Here is a 20923-nt window from a genome sequence, read left to right on the forward strand (position 1 = left end):
TTGACACTAACAGAGCTGTGAAACTGTGGAATTCCATGCCAAATGAATTAGCTGAGGCTTCCTCACTGAATGTTTTTACAGCTAAGATAGATAAATTTTGAAATAGCAAAGAAATTAAGGTTTACAGCAAGAGAGCTGGTAAGTAGAGCTGAGGCAATGAAAAGATCAGTCTTGATCTTATTGAATGGCGAAGCAGGTTTTAAAAGTCAGATGGCTTACTCCTGCTTGATGTTATTCCGTTCTTGTGTTCGATTGCAGAATGCACACATTCTGAATATAGATTAAACAAAACAGTTATTAGAAAACAGATGTGCCTTCGTGCTTTTTGTCTTGAACCAGAATCCCATTTAAAAACTATACCACGATTAGACATAGTCAGCCTGACTAAAACCTGAGCAGGACAAACCGCAAGCGATTTTTGAACTTTTGCCTTAAACAATCGGCCAGACCCACAGCAATAGGCGTTTCTACAATATTTAGCTATTTCAGTTCATCCTGTCCACACTATCATCAGAATACATTGCATTCTCAAAACAATTTCTACCTTCTCTTAATGATCGTTCTGCTAAACTGGGAATGATGGTGGGAGAAAATGGTTCATGAAAGAATCATTGGTTGAAACTACAGAGGAGTGCAACCTTTTGTTTTTGACACTGATGACTCATACAACTTCAAAAACTTATTATTAATCGTGCTTCTGTTTAAATCTGTAATAGTGACTAAGGCGAGTGCATCCTTTCAAATAAAGCTGTGATCTCTCTCTTGAATAACTCCTAATATTAAGAGTTGGAATTAAGTTATTTCCAGAGCATGTTTTTGAACTATGAGACTTTACAACCGTTGCATTTGGAGCAAAGTATGCTGTGTCTCTTTTCATGCAATTTTGGCTCTCTAAATTGTTAGTGGGGAAAAACGCTTTTAGTATTGTGCTGTGCCATTCCTGTTAGACGTGGTAGATCAGGGAAAAGAATTATGATCCTGGAGACGAATTCTTCAAGAAGTATGTTTGGACGCAATACCTCATGAATCACATAGATCATTTGGAATGACATTTAGAGGCAGTAAGAAATATAAAAACTGCAACGGGATGTGATGGATTGCATTTTCCGGGAAGTGGAGGCCCACCACGGATGCAGTCAGCTAAATGGTTGACAGCGCGGATTGGTAGGATAGGTAATCAGATTGCGAAGGGAAAAATCAAGTCCTGCAGATACTGTACATCAGATTCATACAATGTGGTGCTGCAAAAGACCAGCCGATGAGGCTGCATCGGAGGAGCAGAAGAATTAACGTTTCTAACATAAACCTTCGGCAGTTAGCAGCAAATTGGAAAGCAAACACATAATGGTTGGGGATTTTAGATTTCCACATATGCACGAAGGGTATGGTAGTATCAAGGACTTGGATTGTTTGGAATTTTGCAAGAGTGTGCAGGGGTTATTATTTTATTCCTTTTACTCTGATTATAGATGTACCGACCAGAGAAGTAGGAATATTGACATTCCGTTGAGGCATAAGCTTAGGCAAGAGATTAAAGTGTCAGTGATGGAGCAGTTTAGAGTACCACGTCAGAATTAGAGGTTTACACGATGTTCAGAGGTATAGAGTGGATCGGCAAAGACGTTTTCCTTTGCAGAAATGTCGAGCACAAGAAGGTATATTTTTTACATGATTGGAAGAATGTTTGGGGATATGTCAGAGGCATGTTCTTTACTAAGAACTTGGTAGTTGCGTGGAATGCACAGTTAGCATTGGTAGTAAAGTTAGTTACACGAGGCACATATAAACGACTCTTGGATAGATACATGCAAGATAGTACAGTGAAAGATATTTACGTTAGTCTGATCTCAGGGTAAGTTATAAGGCCGGTGAAACATCGATGGTCGAATGGCGTGTATTGTGCTGGACTGTTCTGTGTTGCATGCTCTACAGTTATATTAGTTTTAAAAGAACAATGTTGAAGAATGGAACAGAGCAAATAAAATAGCGCTCCAAATTTGGTTAAGAGCAATGTTTATGGTATTAAACTGGAACTTTCACAAGTAGAATGTGGGAGGCTGTTCGCCCGTGAAATGCCGTTTCAAAAACTGGATGCCTTGAAGAATTAAATAACGGGAGTTCAGAAACAGAAAGTTACTGTTAATTGAAGGCAAGGATATAACAGAGGGGAAATGCCGGATGACCAGAGAAATTTCGTCTCTTTTCAGGAAAAATGAGGAATTAATTCGGTATCGCAGTTCGCATCAATTAAATCCTACAAGCATGAGAGGGAAATTGGCGTACACTGAAGCTGGAAATCAGATAGTGTTGTGAACTCGAATTAGGGTCAACCCAAAGAGATTGTATAAACGCATGAAAGACAAAAGAGTAATTATAGACAAAATAGTGACTCCTGAAAATCAACGAGGTCATTTAAGTGTGGAACCACTGGAAATGGGTAAGATACTAAACAAGTAACTTGCTTCAATATTGACAGTAGAGGAGCACATGCAAGCTAGACAACTTCTGTAAATTAGAAATGATGTCTTGAAACGTATCCATATTAAAGAAAAGGATTCGCTGAAGTTCTTAATACCTATTAAGAGAGACAAATCTCCAAGGTCTGAAAAGGTGTTATCCACATTTTTATATGTAGCTGGAGAGGAGATTGCTGGGGCCCTTGCCGAAATATTTGTGTTCTGGGCAACCACGTGTGAATTGTCAAAAGCATGGAGTTTGTGTCATGTGTTTCCATTGTTTAAGCAAGGCTGGAAGTAAAAGCCATTGAACTATTGGTGGTTGAGCCTGATGTAAGTCACGTGTAGTTGCAGATTCCAAGGAACAAAATATACATGTATTTCGAGAGTCAATGACTGATTAGTTAGCGTTCACATGGCATTATGCATGGGAAATCGTGTTTCCCTCGCCCTATTGAAGTTTTTTTTAAGTGAAGCCAAAGAAGATTGAGCAAGTCACAGAGTTAGACGTCTTAATATAGAATTCATGACAGCGTTTGAAAAGGTGCTGAATAGTAAACCTGTTAGTAAAGCTAGTTCAGAAAGGGTTACCGTGTGGCACGGTGGCACAATAGTTAGCACTGCTGCCTCACGGCGCCAGAGACCTGGGTTCAATTCCAGCCTTGAGCGAATGCCTGTGTGGAGATTTCACCGAGTCTGCGTGTGTTTCCTCTCGTTGATCCGGTTTCCTCCTACAGTCCAACAGATGTGCCGGTTAGGTGAATTGTCCATGCTCAATATCCCGTGTTGTTAGGTGCAAGAGGGTGGGTTGCTATTCGGAGGGTCAGTGTGGACTGTTGGGTCGAAGGGCCTGTTTCCACACTGTAAGTAATCAAGGAGAACGAGCTAATTGAACACAATATTAAATTGAAGGTAGTGGGTGGAGAGATCTTGTTGTAGTGGAAGACTGTAAGTACTACTGTGCCACAGTGATCATTTCTGGGTCCAGTGTCTAATAGCATTTATATGTGAATTTGGACGTGAATTTGGTGGTATGGCTCGGGAGTTTGTAGACATGTTGGGATATTAATCAGATGGACCAATTGGTCGAAGAGTGACAGATGGACTTTAATTTCGACAATTTGTTAAGGAAAATCGAAGTGTGTACAGTAAGTGCTCGGGGCCTGGGGAGTGTTGCCAAAGAAGGAGACAAAGGGGTGCAGATACATAATGCCTTGAAAGCGTAATCGAAGAATGACTAGGTGGTAAAGAAAACAATTGGTACGTTTGTCTTCATTTGTCAGAGCATTGCACGTAGCAGTTGAGGTTTGATATTGTGGTTGCACAGTACATTGATCACTTTTGGAACATTGCAAAAATATTGAATGCTCCTCTACAGCTGGGATGTTGTTAAGTTTGTAAGGATGCATAAAATACCTACAAGGGTGTTGCAAGTATTGGAGAGTTTGAGTAACAAGGAATGGCTCAATAGAATGAGGTTTTTTACTCTTTAATATCAGAGAATAGAGGATTATAACATCAGGAGGTCCATGGACATAGTGAGTAACCAAGATCTTTTTCGAAGGTGGAGGAGTCAAAAACTGGAGGATGTAGTTTTAATATGAGACGGGAAAGATCTAAAAAGAAATGTGAGGGGTAACTTGATCACACAGTGTATGATGCAAGTTTGCAATCAGGTATCAGAAGAATTGATGAAGGCAGGTAAAATTACAAAATTTAAAAGACATCTGGATGGGATATGAATATGAATGCTTTTGAGAGAAATGAGGCAAATGTTCGCAAATGAAACTAGGTTGGGTTGGGATATCTGGTGAGAAGGGACGACATGCAAAAAAATGTACGTTTCTGTTCTGTCTGGTTGAGTCATTCTATGATGATTTCATAACAGTTTTGCACATCAGAGCGCCTTCAGGGCTACTGCATGTGGACTTTTCCCCCCAAGTGTTCCCTCGCGTTAAGCGAGTGCCCATTGCACCACTCCTGTCGGCGGACGTCTTGCTGAAAAATGACACGTTGATGCTGAATTTCGAAACCAGGGTCGCTTGATTCGAAACGTTAACTCTGTTTCTTTCCCCACAGATGCAACCAGCCAGGAACAAATATGTGCTCTCTTCCAACTAATATATCGATTTTATATTGTTTTCAAGTCTTTTTTTCTATATGGCGCCACGGCATGCCAGCAATTGAAGTTTTCACTGTGTTTTCCCTTATGAATAAATGACAAATTCATTCATAGATGTTGAATTCCTACACCAATTCCTGTTTATGATTCATAACCATAGTATCCAAAGTATATTGTTTCATTTAAATCTCTCGATAATACTTTAGAAGTACGATCTCTTTAGTCGGGAGATGTATCAGTGTTGTAGCTTTCGAGGGAGAGAATGAAACTAACTCTTTGCAACAATGATTAAATTTGATGAAATTCCATTTCTCCTTGACAGTTTTTAACATTGAGCACGTAGCCATGGAGCAATATAAACTGGCAGCACGACAGCTATCGGCATAGAATGTAGTCATTGCAGAATGGCTGAGGCCATTTACAATCTATTAGGGTTTCCTAAGGTTGCCAATCAGTGCGGGTAGAATGTGTCGAGAGAAAACTTTAACGAGTTGCCATACGAATTTGGGGGTATTTCTGACCAAATAAGTTAACTGCTTGTGAGTAGCAAAATGAAATGGAATTTCTGGCTGCAACTGTAACTAGGTCAATTACAGGTCAAAATTCATGCCATGATACGTATATGTTGGATTCTTTATTTCTGTTCTAAATAATAATGAGCTGACGTTGTCGTTTAGGGGTACAATGGACAGCAATGTGGAAGATCTTCATAATTAATTCAATTCGCTTCATCCTAAGTTTACAAAGTAGGAAGTCCCATTGGAAATCAATAAATATGAAATTCCTTGTGAGCAGAAAACAGCAGAACGTTTATACAAATTAAATACAACGTTCTGTAGCCACATTATGCATGTCCAAATAATATATTTCGTACTGATTAATCATAGAGCACGTTTAGTGCACACTGTGACATATGGTGGCGGCAGTCTATAATTTCGACTGGATAAAAATGGATATGGAGCTAGATGTATCGAGATTTGATGGCTGATTAGACTTTGATTAACAGCTATGAAACACTAAGTCAAACATTCCCAGAGTAAATTTTCCAGTGATTGTCACTCTTCACTGTCTCATGGGTGTTCTGCTTGTAATCAAACCGTTTTTATCGGGAATGTACGTCAGTCAGTTTTAACGAAATATATAAGAATAATGAAAATACAAATAGCATGATGAATAAAGATGCCTTTGTCGTCACGTATCTCGCTTCAGCGCCTGCAATATTATCATTATGATAAATGATTGAATTGGAGAGCATTAGACAGAAATATCAGTGCAGCAAACAGACAATTCCCAAAGTGTTTTGTCAAACCATACAAGACTCTGTCATGACAGAGAGATAGAAGTAGTAATGAATATCCCAAATTAATTACTCTAGCGTGATCTGTCTCATTTGTGGAACTATAATTTTCATAATTTTATCACAAAAATGTAATATGTTTTATGCCCTAATCGAGGACTTTGTTTAGTTTATAAGGAGGGACGTTCATGGGATAAGGATATTCATTTGTTTTCAGGCATGTTACATTTAATATAGAGCATCGCGAATGAGTTACTTTCCGTATTCAAAGCGTTTCGATTCTACCCCCATCTGTCCATTTCACATCACTAACAAAGTTACGAATTTCATTTCAAGAATTTGGATCTTTTCACTTTATTTAATGCGACAATGAGAAGCAGGCTGACTTGACGCGGGTTTGCAAATGTTGTCAAAAACTTTATTTCGTGATACACGCTCGAATGTAAAAACACTGAGTGTTAAACACTAAGTTAACTCTGAGCGTGACACACTCAGAATTGTTCCATTTGCATTGATGAAAGCTTTGATATCTTTAACTTAATAAGATGTAAGTATTTTAAAGTTTTTTTAATAACTAAAATAAATGTTTTGATCTTAAACATGTAAATTATGAAAACATTTTTCAGAATAATGAGTCCATGTAAAACAGACTCAAAGACATTATTACACTTTACGGATTCATACTGAAGGTGATTCAAACTGTTATAGACGAATCGCCACAGTTGTCATGCATCTGTGTATCAGATCTTCAGAATCAGAAAATTGGACACAAAATCTGCAGACATCCCATCAATGTCCATCCTTCCAGCATCAGTTCCAAAGTCGAAAAGCTTGCTAGCTATTGTTCAGCACGAGTCACGACACCTAAGATATTGAAAGAGTGTGTGTTCATACACTGTAAGAAAGCAGCTAGCTTGAATTGATAATTGACATGTAACACTCATACCTGACGGAGTCAGGCAATGGCCATTCCAAATTGTGGCAATCAGCCAGTTTCCCAGTGACTTGCTGTGAAATTGCCATCTCTGAATGCCTGTCTATCAAAAGCCTGAGCCAAACATTGAGAGGAAAATGTGCTGTTTCATCCGTACTAGAAATTCTGCCCGGCTGTACAATTTAGGTCCATTGTTTAAATAGTGTGGCTCACGGGTAGAATGGAAATCCATCCAATTGCCTGGACAACTGTACCTTCAGTAAGAGGAATCTCGAAGTTGTGCTGGGTAAGTAACTCATTTTTCGACTTGCAACACATTCGATACTCACTCCCTTCACAAACGCCAGGTATGATATGTGATGAACGCTAACTACAAGATGCAAAACAGCAACGCATCAAGTCTGTTTTGACAGGACCTCACAAATATTCATAATGATCGTCGTCCTTTACCATAACTTAGGCGAATAGAACTGAACAACCACTATAGCGATCAAAGGTCACATTTCACGAGCTATTTTAAAATAATAACTACCTACAAATCGGAGAAAAACAGTATATTTTATGTGGTTCCTTACGGCAAGCTTATACAGAAGGTGAACTCAAATAATATCAGTTGTTAGTCGGCAAGATGGATACAGATCTGCTTAGTCATCGAAGACAGAAGAATATTGAATGGGTGTTTTTGTGACTGGAAATCTGTGAATAGATTTTTGGAGTTGTAGATCGTCGGTATGACTGGCAGAGTTACAGCAAGATATAGGTACGCTGGAGACTTACATGGAGAGAATGCATATGTAATTTAATCTGGACAATTGCGAGGTAATGCACTGTCGAAGGACTGCTGCAGAAGAGAAATATACAATAAATGGAATAACTCTAAGTTGCTTCAAAATCCGAAGAAATCGAGGCACACAAGCTACAGTTATCTGAAACTGAAACTGAGTTCACCAGTGTGAACGATGTGAACAGTGTGATCACAGGCCTGTCACATGCTTGCGCACATCAATCCGAGAACAGAGTACAAAAATTGGCATGTCATGTTGCAGCTGAATACAACTTTACTTCAGCCACTTCGGAATATTGTGTACAGGATTGGTTATACATCAACAAAAAGAAATAGATTTGTGGGAGATGGCTTAAAAACGTTTACCGGGTTGTTGGCTGCTTTAGTGGATATGAGGTGTGAGGAATAATTGACCAAGAAAATTTGTTTGTTTGTTGGACATCAGTGGCTCAGGGGCTACATGATAGATGTTTGCAAAATTTGTTGAGATGTGGATAGAATAGTTTCTCAGAGCCTTTACCCCAGGGTAGACATATCAATTACCTGAGCCATAAGTTGGAGTTAAAAAGGGGAAGGTTTGAAAGAGATATGAGAAGCAAGTTGTTTTTCGTATTCGAGAAAGAATGTGAAAATGCCCTGATAGAGGAGATTGTAGGAGAAGATACAGAAGCAACAATTAAAAGGTATGTTGACACATAGATGAGTAAGGAGTGAATGGGAAGATAGCTAACTTGTTGCAACTTTCGAAAGGCATGATGTGTCAGTGCAAGCTTGGTGGGTCGAAGGGCCCGATCCTATTTTTAAGACGAGATTTCAGTAAGGTCATGGCCAATTTCTGACTGAATTATTGTAGATGATCAACGGTCATATTAATGTCGATCTTACCTCATTGATTTGCATCTTCATATTGTTGTCTGGATTCCCAAATCCCCATATCATTCGAAGCAAACACTCAAAAATACCGTATGGCTTCACATCCTTCATTTTTATTCTGGGCCCCACAGGTTGAGAGAACGATCGCCTTGTGCACAGAGATGAGTTTTCGGTCTTCTCTTGAACAACAGATGACTCATTAGTTATATGGTCCACATCAAGGAGCTGCTTCCAAAATGTGTTGGGAAAATTGATAGGAGATATTGTGGTCAGGATCGGGATTCCCGGAAGGTATGTTGCCTCACTGATGCCAAAGTCCTGGAGGTATCCAATCGGGTGGAGAAGATTATAAAAGGGGAGGGCAAACAGCCAGAAAACGTGTTGCATATTGGCACCAATGATATAGCCAGGCATAGGATTTAGGATATAAAAACGTTATTTCAGGCAGTTAGGGTGGAAGCTGCAGAACAAACGAACAGAGTAGTGTTCTCGGGTTTACGACCGCTGCCACGAGATGGCGAGGCGAGGAACAGGGAGCGGGCGCAGCTTAACACGTGGCTGCGCAGCTGGTGTAGGAGGGAGGGCTTCAGATATGTAGATAATTGTGATGACTTCTGGGGAAGGTGGGACCTGTACATGAAGGACGGGTTGAACCTGATCTGGAAAGGGACCAATGTCCAGGGTGGAAGGTTTGCTCGAGTTGTTCAGGAGAGTTGAAAATAGTATTGCAGGGGTTGGAACTTGAGCTCTATACCGGTGGTGAGAGTTGATGGAGATGAGGCAATAGCAAGAGGTAGCGCAGCCAGTGTGAATAAATTTCCCGGGAATGAACCAAGGGATCAGTGAAAGTGTGTTTGCTTTAATGCAAGGAGTATCAAGAATAAAAGTGATGAGCTCAGAGCATGGATCAGTACCTGGTGCTATGATGTTGTGGCCATAAGAGAGACGTGGATTTCTCAGGGGCAAGAATGGTTTCTGAATGGTCCAGGCTTTAGAAAATTTAAAAAGAATAGGGATAGGGAAAAAATGGGAGCGGGTGCAGAACTGCTAATCAGAGACAGTATCACAACTACAGAAGTTACCATTGTAGAGGAGGGTCTGCCTACTAAGTCAGGATGGGTGGAAATTAAGAACAGTAAGGGAGCAGTCACCTCATTAGGGGTTTACTACAGGCTACCCAATAGCATCAGGGAGATTGAAGAACGTATAGGTCGGCAGATTTTGGAAAAGTGTGAGTGTAGTAGGGTTGTTGTAATGGGTGACTTTAACTTTCCTAATATTGATTCGAGCAGATGGTTTGGAAGGAGCTGTTTTTGTAAGGTGTGTTTAGGAGGGTTTTCTAACTCTGTCCGTTGACAGGCCGACGAGAGGAGTGGACATTTTGGATTTGATGCTCGGCAATGAGCCGGGTCAGGTGTCAGATCTTACGGTGGGAGAGCATTTCGGTGATAGTGACCACAACTAACTCACATTCTACATAGCTATGGAGAAGGAGAGAATCAGGCACAATGGGAAGTTATTTAATTGCGGAAAAGGAAACTACGATACTGTCAGACGTGAGTTGGGAAGCATAGACTGGGAGCAATTGTTCCATGGAAATGGCACTGTAGACATGTGGAGATTGGTTAAGGAACAGTTGTTGTAAGTAATGAACAAATGTGTTTCTCTGAGACAGGTAAGAAGGGGTAATATAAAGGAACGTTGGATGACGAGAGCTGAGGAGCTTCTCGTCAAAAGAAAGACCGGAGATTACATAAGGTGGAAGTAGCAAGGGTCTTGTCCAGCTCTAGAGGATTACAGGCAGGCGAGAAAGGAGCTCAAACATTGTCTGAGGAGACCCATGAGGGGTCATGAAAAAGGCTTGGCAGGATGGATTCGGGATAAACCAAAGGCATTTTACACGTATGTCAGGAATAAGAAAATAATCAAAGAAAGAGTAGGGTCGATCAGGGATAGCAAAGGGAACTTCTGTATAGAGTCTGAGGAGAATGTGGAAGCCCTAAATTAGTGTTGTGCTTCTCTGTTCACTAAATAAAAGGACCTTGTAGTGAATGAAACCATTGAGAGCAGGTCAGCATGCTGTAACGGATAGAGATTGAGGCAGCTGATGCGCTGAAAACCTTGACAAACATTAAGATTGACAAGTCGCCTGGGCCAGGCCAGACTTGTCCTCGGCTCCTTTGGGAAGCAAGAAATGTGATTGCTTCGCCGCTTTCGAAGATCTTTGCATCCTCGCTTTCCACCGAAGTCGGACCTGTGCACTGGAGAGAGGCAAATGTAATTCCTTTCTTCAAGAAAGGAAATAGAGAAATGCCCGCCAATTCCAGACCAGTCAGTCTCACGTCTGTCGTCTGCAAGGATTAAGAAAGGATTCTGAGGGATAGGATTTATGACCATCTGGAAGAGCATGGGTTGATTAACGGCAGTCAACATGGCTTTGTGAAGGGCAAATCGTGCCTCACAAATCTTATTGGGTTCTTTGAGGATGTTACGAGACACATTGATGAGGTAAAAACAATGACTGCAGATGCTGAAAACCAAATACTGGATTAGTGGTGCTGGAAGAGCACAGCAGTTCAGGCAGCATCCAACGAGCAGCGAAATCGACGTTTCGGGCAAAAGCCCTTCAGAGGGTCGAGCGCTCGATGTGGTGTATATGGACTTCAGTAAGGCATTTGATACGTTTCCCCATGGTCAGCTCGTTAAGAAGTTCAGGAGGGATGGGATACAGCGAAATATAGGTGTCTGGACACAGAATTGGCTCGTCGATAGAAGACAGCGAGTGGTAGTGGAAGGAACGTATTCTGCCTGGAACTCAGTGGTGAGTGGTGTTCCACAGGGCTATGTTCTCGGGTTTTCTACTCTTTGTAATTTTTATTAATGACTAGGATGAGGCTATTGAAGGATGTGTTCACAAGTGTGCAGACGGCACAAAGGTTGGAGGTGTCGTTGACAATATAGAGGACTGTTGTATGCTGCAGAATAACATTGAGATGATGCAGAGATGGCTGAGAGTTGGCAGATGGAGTTCAACCTGGATAAATGCGAAGTGATGCATTTTGGAAGAACGAACTTGAAAGTTGAGTGCAGGATTAAAGACAGGATTCTTGGCAGTGTGGAGGAACAGCGGGATCTTGGTGGGTAGGTTAATAGATCCCTTAAAATTGCCACCCAGGTGGACAGGGTTGCTAAGAAAGCATACGGTGTTTTGGCTTTCATTAACAGTGTGATTGAGTTTCAGAGCGGTGTGATCTCGTTGCAGCTCTGGTCTTCCTATTACAGGAAAGATGCGGATGCTTTGGAGAGGGTTCAGAGGAGGTTTACCAGTATGCTGGCTGGAATGGAGAGCTTATCTTACGAAGAGAGGTTGACTGAGTTCGGAGTTTTTTCGTTGGAAAACAGAAGGAAGAGAGGGGACCTACTTGAGGTGTAAAAGATAATGAGAGGCATAGATAGAATTGATAGCCAGAGACCTTTTCCCAGGGCAGATTTTGTTAACATGAGGGGTCATAGTTTTAAGCTGTTTGGCGGAATGTATAGAGGGGATAGCAGAGGCGGGTTCGTTACGCAGAGAGTTATGAGAGCATAGAATGCGTTGCCAGCAGCAGTTGTGGAAGCGAGGCCATTGGGGATATTGAAGAGACTGCTTAACATGCATATGGTCACAGAAATTTCTGGTTCGTACATTAGGTTTACCTTACATGACGATCAATGGTTGGCACAATATCGTTAGGTGAAGGGGCTGTTCTATGTTCTATGTTCTATGTTCTAAATAGGACAACAACTATATTGATTGGATTACCGTTACAATCAGCAAGCATCAACAGTAAATATTAAGCCATCTAGCGTTATGCAACGAATGTTCTTAACCTTGTTAACAGGCTTCTCATAATGAATGCTTTTCATATTGTTAACTGACATACTGAATGCTTTTACACGTTGTTAACTGTCTTTAAATTAGGAATTATGTTTTTCCCTTGTTACCTAGCTTACCATGATGTGTTTTTACACCTCGTTGACCCAGTACCCTTGCCTCCAGCACCTCATTGTTTGCTGCAAGTTCTTACCAGGTCAAAGACATGCTCGCTGAGCCTTTGTCTGACACAGCTCAAAACGCGTTCCCTACCTGCTCATACTGTTGACAATTTCTCGTACCCTCCTTTAACAATTTCATGATAATCACTGCGATGACGTTACTAGTTATCATGAGAATCTGACAGCCAGCATTCAACCAAGTGATTGACACACAGCACACAATGATTATAACAACAACATTCATTCGTCCGTTACTTTGAATCGAATTTGAAGAATTCTCCTTAACCAGTAAAGTTCTTAATTCCACAGTCCTTAATGACCACTCCATCCTTCCTAAGTCGAGAGGAAACGAGCCCGTTCTCCAAACCCTGCTCCACTAAAGTTAATCCTAAAAGCGAAATTCAGTCTGTCCTTTCATAACTGCTCGGACCCATCTGAATTTGGATAAGTGCAGTTAAATACTTCACAAAACTGACGATCTTCCGTGCTCCCGAGATGCTTCAGAGGGAGTATACCAGCGCATGTGAGTGTGCAGTGCAGCAGCTGCAGCTGCAGAATGGTTGAATGCAGAATTCTTTGCTGTGTCTGCTCCCACTCGGCTGTAAAATGGAAAAGAGCCAACTGGCTGTTGTGATGTTAGCTTGACCACTGATCCTTCGTATCCCTTCAATGATCGAGAGAGAAGATAAAACTCACGTTGTTTAATGCCCAGAGGAAGACAACGGACAACAAACGTACGGACCTTCACTTCATTGTCGCTACTTTCTTCAGTTTTCGTGCTCATGTCTGGAGATCTGATTGAAATCATTGGATCAGGCTGTGGAGGGGTGCGCGGTGGCCTGAAGGCAGACTTAAAATGTGAATGGAGAAACTCTAGAGACGATTTAACTGCTGAAAATATATTTGAATTTCCTCTTTCATTCCTTCCTTGCCAAGGTCATTGTCAGTCTGATGACAGTCACACATGTAACTGCACGAATTCACGTCTGTCTATTTCAAGATGTTCGGAATTCTATCTAGCCATTACGCGCAATCTATGTTTAGTCACAAACAGTCTCCATTAAAAGCTGTTCTCCCTCCCAGCCTAATCGTTATCCATTAGTTTGTCCAATTCTTCTTCTCTCTCTGACTTCTATACCCACCTACTGTTTACTTCTTATCCGAACCCCACCACCCTATTTTCTTCATATAGGCCAACACTTTCTTGGTACCATCAGCTCTGAGGAAGCGTCACTGCACCCGAAACGCTAGCTCTCATTTCTCTTCCCTGATGCTGCCAGACATGCTAAGCTGTTCCAGCACCTTCTGCTTTTGCCCTGTTCCTTGGCGCACATCTCTGTCTCAGGCCTATTGATACTGTGAATGATCGAGGAAGAAAGCTCGTGCATATGCCCTGTTGGAAGCCTGAGATTGTCCATGCTCAATGATCCCATGCACCGAAGACAGTACTCTGTTCCTGTTGAAAAATGCTCTTGTGGATTGATCCTATTGCAATGCGAGTCATAGGCATCAACATCTTACGTCTATTAATACAGCAATCATGTGAATGTACCGCAGTTCTACTGTGGAGTCGATGGACAACAGAGAGTGAGAAAAAGAACCTCATGTCAAACCTGAACTGACTGGAGTTTCCGCAGGAAGAAGAATTTTGTGACTTCTGTTTCAGATAGAAAACACTTAAACTCTTGCTCACTGTGAAAATGTGCCACTGGTTATCAATGCTAAAGGATATATAGGCGCAAAGGCTGAAACAGCGTTTACCACTGATAATACCTGAATTATCTCCAGTGTCATAGTAGAGTTGCGTCAGTAAATGGATAACTGAGTGAATCACCTTACATATGCAGCTGGGGCACAGTACTTGTGTGGTAATATATAGGTACAGAATGCAGGACGAGGGACTGAGGTTTTTTTTTGAGCCATTTCACATCGCGACTGAGACGGTATTGGAGGTTTTGACAGGCTAAAATTGGGCAAATCCCTATCTCGGGATGGAGTTGCATCTTACGTTGCTTTGTGAGACAAGAGATAAAATTGCATGTGCTCTGACCATTGGTTTACATTACATTTTGGCCACCTGGCAGAAGTTAGATGACTGCAGGACTACTGATGTGATTCAAGTTTTCAGTAAGGCTGGCAGACATAATACAGCGAATTACAGAGCTGTGAGACGAAACTGTTGGAGGAGCCTCTGAAGGATAGAATTAATTGCAACTTTTCCAGACAAAGTTTGACCGGCGAGAGTTAGCATGGTTTTGTCAGAGGTGGTCATACCTGACAGATCAGATTAAGTATTTTTTCAGGAAGTGATAAGATGTAAGCGAGGGTAGTGAAGTTGATTTATGTTATGAAGACTTAACAAAGCCCTTGCTAAGATCCCACACCAGAGACTGGTAACAGGGTTAAAATAAAATGGATTCAGGTTCACGTGGTAAGTTCGATCGAAACTTATTTGTGTGGTTGGAGAAAGGATGGTGCTGTTTCTGTGACGTGGAGCTGGTTTCAGTGGTGTACCACAAGGATCAATGCTGTGTCCGTTCATGTTTGTGATTCTACGAAACAATAAAGAAATAACGTGGGGGAAATGATAAGAAAGTTTGAGGAGGATATGAAGATTGGCAAAGTGGTTAACAGTGAGTAAGAAAGTCTTAGGCTCCAGGATGTTAGAGGTGCATTTGTCAAATGAGCAGATAGTGGGAGCTGAAAATAACAAAAACACATCAGGCGATGCATTTTGGAAGGAACACGTCATGGGAGTACTCAAAGAACGGTAGGGCACCGGTAAACCCAAAGGAACATTGTGACCTTGCATGTGGGTCTCCAGATTCGTGAAGGCAGCAGAATATAATAGTTAAGAAGTCAAGCACGACTTCATAAGCCAATGCAAAGATTACGAGAGCAGGAAATTTGGTGTCACATGAAGAAAATTTCATGAATAAAGCATTTGGCACGCTTGCCTTCATTAGTCAGAACGTCGACTTTTGGAGTTCACATATCATGTTGTGGCTGCACAGAACGTTAATGAGGCCACACTTACAACACTGCTGACATTTCCGATCATTTTCAACAGGAATGATGTTGTTCGAATTGAAAGAATGCAGAGAAGATTTACAAGGATGTTGCAGTGTCGAGAGGGCTTGAGTTGAAAGGAGAGAGTGTTTGAGCAGGGCCTTTTCCCAGCAGTGTTCCAGGCTGGTGTGTAAACTTCTAGACGTTTATAAAAGCTTGATAAGGGGTGGATAGATGAATGGTCGAGGTCTTCTTTTAACCCAGGATGGTGTATTTCAAAACGAGAGGGTTCAAGTTTAACGTCCTTCACACGGACACAATAAATAAGGGACAAAGAGTGCTCGAGCGATATATGGATTTCCAAAAGGCATCATTTCAGCTTTGTCTTCGATTTAAAAAAAAAGAGTATGTTCGTGGTGAAAATAGTTTGGAAGTTAAACCGTGAATGGAACGTTAATTGTATTAAAATTGAGTGTGTAGAGATGAGGAAGTTTTTAATTAATATAATGGAGAATGACATGTTTGTCAGGATCATTCAATATTGATCCTTTAAGTTAAATGAGATTTTGATGGACTCTAAAATGCAGATGTATCTGGCTGCCCTGCTTTATGAATCACATTGACATGGTCTGTAGTGGTCGCAACTGATGGGGAACGCAAAAAGTCTCTTATTTTCATTTGTTCAGCAGTGGCTGGGCCAACATTTATTTCCCCATTCCTATCAGCACTTGACACGGTGAGACTCTGATCGAAGCACTGCACTGTATTGTTTTTTTGCATAAAAGAAATGTATCAGTTATTAAGTTGTGACTTTCCCATTTCCTGCTCCCAGTTCAATGTTTTACAATTCAGTTGAACCGAGGGAATGCAGAGTTTCTCCAGCAATTATTGCTTGTGATTCTGATTTCCAGCATCCACAGTTTAATTTTATTTATTAGTCTGGATGATCTGAGTGATATGAGCAATAGAATGTTGCTTACAGCAATGCCAAGTGGAGAATTGGTCCCTTCAGTGTCTGACTCAGCATGTGTCTGCATTGTCACTCTTTGTGAACATGCATCCACCTCATCCTCTTCCTCTTTCACATTCTCCGACACTCTGTCTGTCCGGACAGCTCATTACATACTTCTACACTCAGACATCTTGAGTGTGGAGCTACGAAGAGGCTTTTTGCCCACTGACTGGAGTGTGTAGAACTGGGCTCAAATTCTCCGGATAATATGTCTGTCACTTCAAACTCAGGCAAGGCGACATTTCTTCCTCAAACAATTATGACTGTTTCTAATTTAAAACAGAATTCCTAATCCAGAAGAAAGAAAATAAAACGCAATTACACTACAACTAAAGAAGCACAGCGATGTATATACTGTTGGTTTAAATGAATGAACGGTGACATCAGAGAATGAGAGTGATCAGTTGGTGGTGTCTCTGCCATAACCACAAAATTCCCCTGTAAGTCTGCAACGTCTCCTGCCTCATCTCGTTATTCCTACCAAACTGGGAATGAAGAAGTGGAATAAAAGAGGAGGAGAAGCAGATGTGCTTGTGGAATAATAGTAAGAAACCAGCGAATTTATTAATAGTTCGGAATTGAAACTGATATAGCATTCACTGTTGGAACACAACCTGGATCCCCAAATCATAACAGGGTGGGAATACAAAAAGGCACAGACTTCTTGAAACGAAATTCGCAAAGCATTACAACACGGAGTCCAAGTACGAGCACAACAAGCAGGCGCCGCTGGGAATTGAATCCAGGATCACCTATTTACGAGACAGGTGCTTTAACCAACTAAGCCACGGCAGCACAGTGCTGCGCGTTTTACACAGCCATATATGAAGTTATTAAACCACTACATCAGTTTTTCGACGAACGTTGCTCACTGAGAATTGCAATCAATCCTCCAATTTTCAAATACAAACAGTTGACAGCTGAACATTCTCCACTAAAAAGGCACATAAAAAGATAATCTCCTCTTGCATTAATTTCCAACTGATACTTTCACCTGTTCAAACTCACAGGAGAAAGCGGATGTGTTCATCCTCTCGTGGTCCATGAACCACATTAATACACAACAAGAGGAACAAGGTCATTCTGTTGAATTGACGAATTGTAATGTGTAAGTAAATGCAAACATTGGGCAGTAAAAGCAAACCCCTTGCCACTGACACTAAGTCTTGCACCACCAGTTCCACGCACACTTCCTGCCTCATGCCTCCCAGTCATCATTGTCGATCACTTTATTTCACTGTCCTGTTCTGCTTCTCAACTTATTTCCAAACGATTGCAGATGTCTGATAGGAACCTTTAACTTTTAGAAACGGATTCCTGGAATATAGTCGTCACTCAATGGGATAGAATTCAGTGCATATCCCGAATTACCCCAGTGATGGAGGGGATGAGTTACTTTCCTGAAACTTTCAGCCCCTCAGCACGGACATACAGCCATTATACCGCTTCGGGGGAGGGGCGGGGTGTGTTCCAGGATTTACACGTACAGACACTGAAGGATCAGCGAGATTCGTCCAACTCAGAAAGTTGATATGATTGCAGGGGATTTGTAGTGGTAGTTTCCCGTGTACCTGCTGCCATTGTCCTTGTGCACGGATGCAAATAATCACTGGACCACATTAATTAATCACTGGACCAATTCCGGTGCATGTTCTGCAAAAGCAGGAATTAGATTTCATTCAAAATGAGAAATAAATCTTCATTACATGAGTGGGAATTATATCCAGGTCTGGGCAATGCAAATGCAGACTCCTAAGCAGGGACTTCCAGTGATGCTGATTGTAAACCTTGCGACCTGACTTGTACACACTCATGTGTCTGTCGTTGACTCCATAAACACGTTTATCAGCAAAGTTGCTCTCCCCAAGTTTCCGAACAGTTCATATTATGTGTTTCAATGTGAAGAAAGTGGAGCTGTGATAACCTGATGTTGTTCAGCAGATGTACTGCAGGGAGGCACAAAACAAGCTAATGGTCACATGGCCTCGTTTTGATGTGCTGGCCTCCGGTGACCCGCGGCACCAACAAGAACGTCGTTCATTTCGTCTTATTCTAGATCCCGGGCTACAAAGGACCAGAGATTTCTTGCTAAATTGGTCAGGGTCTTGAAAGCAAGAGCCCATGACTGATATCATGAAAGTACATTTCATTGGAGTGGATCATGGAATCGCAACGTGACTGTGAATTCAACGATGAAAATTTCCAGCTGAGATGCAGACAAGACAGAAGGCGGCACCTAAAGACAAATGTGTTTTCTTTGCCAGTGAAAGGCACTGCTTCACAAAGTGGGACATGTTGAAGTACAACAGTGCCGCTGATTCCCTTTGCTGGTTCTTCAACTTGTCAAATTTGTTTCCACCGATCTACACGTCTCCCTTACATATGGAAAAGCTGAGATGAAGTCGGCGGTGGGTGGGCCCGGTGCTGTAAGGATAACGCATCTGAATTTGAATCGGACGATTGTACTTTTGAGTTCTACCTCACTCAATTGCAGCATGTGGCTTTGTTGAAGTCAGACACAAATGGTTTTATAAATATAATGAGGACAAAAAGGAGTCTATGAAGAGTACAGAGACACCTCAAAAATCAATAAGCCAGTCTCTATTTGGTGCCGCTCGAGATGGGAGAGATATGAAACCTGTGTTTTGTATGAATGCTTACTGTGGGGAAAGGACATAGAACATAGAAGGACACCGCGGTGAACAGGCCCTTCGGCCCTCAATGTTGCTCTGACATTTGAACTATTCTCAGCTCATCTCCACACACAATCCCATCATCATCCACGAGCTTTTCCAAGGATTGATTAAATCTCCATAATGTGGCTGAATTCACTGTACTGGCTGGCAGGACATTCCGTGACCTTACCACGCTCTCAGTAAAGAACCTGCCTCTGGCATCTATCTTAAATCTATCACATCTCAATTTGTCGTTACATGTCCTCGTAGAAGCTGACGTCATCATGCTAGGAAAGAATCTTTCATGTCGACGCCATCTAATTCTCTGATCATCGTGAATGTCTCTTTAAAAAATCCCTCTAAGCCTTCTTCTTTCCAATGAGAACAGACCCAAATTTCTCAGCCTTTCCTCATTAGACCTTCTCTCCAGACCAGGCAACATCCTGGTAAATCTCCTCTGCGCCTTTTTCAATGCTTTCACATCCTTCCCGACATATGGCGATCACAACTGTACACAATATTCGATGTGCAGCCGCACTAGCGTTTTGTATAATTGCCGCATCATATTGCGGCTGCGGAACTCAATCCCTCCACCAATGAAACCTAACACACCGTATGCCTTCTCAACAGTACTATCACCCTGGGTGGCAACTTTCAAGGATCTATGTACATAGCCTCCACGATCACTCTTCACATCTACACTAGCAACAATCTTCCCCTTTACCCAATACTCTGCCTTCCTGTTATTCTTCTGAAAGTGCATTACCTCACATTTAGCTGCATTTAACTCAATTTGCCAACTCTCACCCCAATTCTGCAGTTTATCCAAGTCCCCCTGCAACTTTTAACATTCCTGAAAACTGTCCACTACTTCTCCACTTGTGTCATCTGTAAATTTGTTAATTTAATTACCTGTGCCTGCGTCTAATTCATTTATAAAAATGACAAACAGCAATTGACCCAAAACAGATCCTTGTGACATACCACTAGTAACTGGACTCCAGGTTGAATATTTTCCATCAATCGCCAATCGCTGCCTTCTTTAAGAAAGCCAGTTTCTAATCCAAAATGCTAAGTCACCCTCAACCCATGCCTCTGCATTTTCTCAAAAACCTACCATGTGGAAATTTATCAGAGGCTTTAGTGAAGTCCGTTTATACCACCTCAATTGCTTTACCCTCATTGACATGCTTGGTCACGTTATCAAAAAACTCAATGAGGTTTGTGAGACACTACCTTCCATGAAACTATGTTGACTATCTGAAATCAAATTGTTGCTTTCTAGTTGATTATACATCTTACATTTTATGATCTTTTCAAAAACCTTTCAGACAGCAGAGGAAGTTCTGCATATCTTAAAACGGTTAAAGGTCGAAAATTTCGCATGACCTGATCAGGTGTACCCGACAACTCTGTGGGGAGCTCGAGAAGTGATTGCTGGGCCTTCAGCTGAGATATTTGTATCATCGATAGTCACAGTTGAGGTGCCGGAAGACTGGAGGTTCGAAAACGTGGTGACACTGTTTAAGAAGGGCGGAAGGACAAGCCAGGGAACTATAGATTAGTGAGCCTGACCTCGGTAGTGGGCAAGTTGTTGGAGGGAATCCTGAGGGACAGTATGTACATGTATTTGGAAAGGCAATAACTGATTCGGGATAGTCAACATGGCTCTATGCGTCGAAAATCGGGTCTCACAAACTTGATTGAGTTTTTTGAAGAAGTAACA

General features: G+C 41.6%; 1 non-coding gene across 1 annotated transcript; it reads right to left on the reverse strand.

The window, feature by feature from the left end:
• Positions 1 to 17243: 17243 nt before the first annotated feature.
• Positions 17244 to 17317, reverse strand: trnat-cgu (transfer RNA threonine (anticodon CGU)). The gene has a single exon. It is a non-coding gene; the product is annotated as a tRNA-Thr (tRNA).
• Between the last annotated feature and the right edge of the window lie 3606 nt (positions 17318 to 20923).

This window comes from Chiloscyllium punctatum, chromosome 35 (assembly GCF_047496795.1).
Source record: "Chiloscyllium punctatum isolate Juve2018m chromosome 35, sChiPun1.3, whole genome shotgun sequence".
Classification (NCBI taxonomy): Eukaryota; Metazoa; Chordata; class Chondrichthyes; order Orectolobiformes; family Hemiscylliidae; genus Chiloscyllium; species Chiloscyllium punctatum.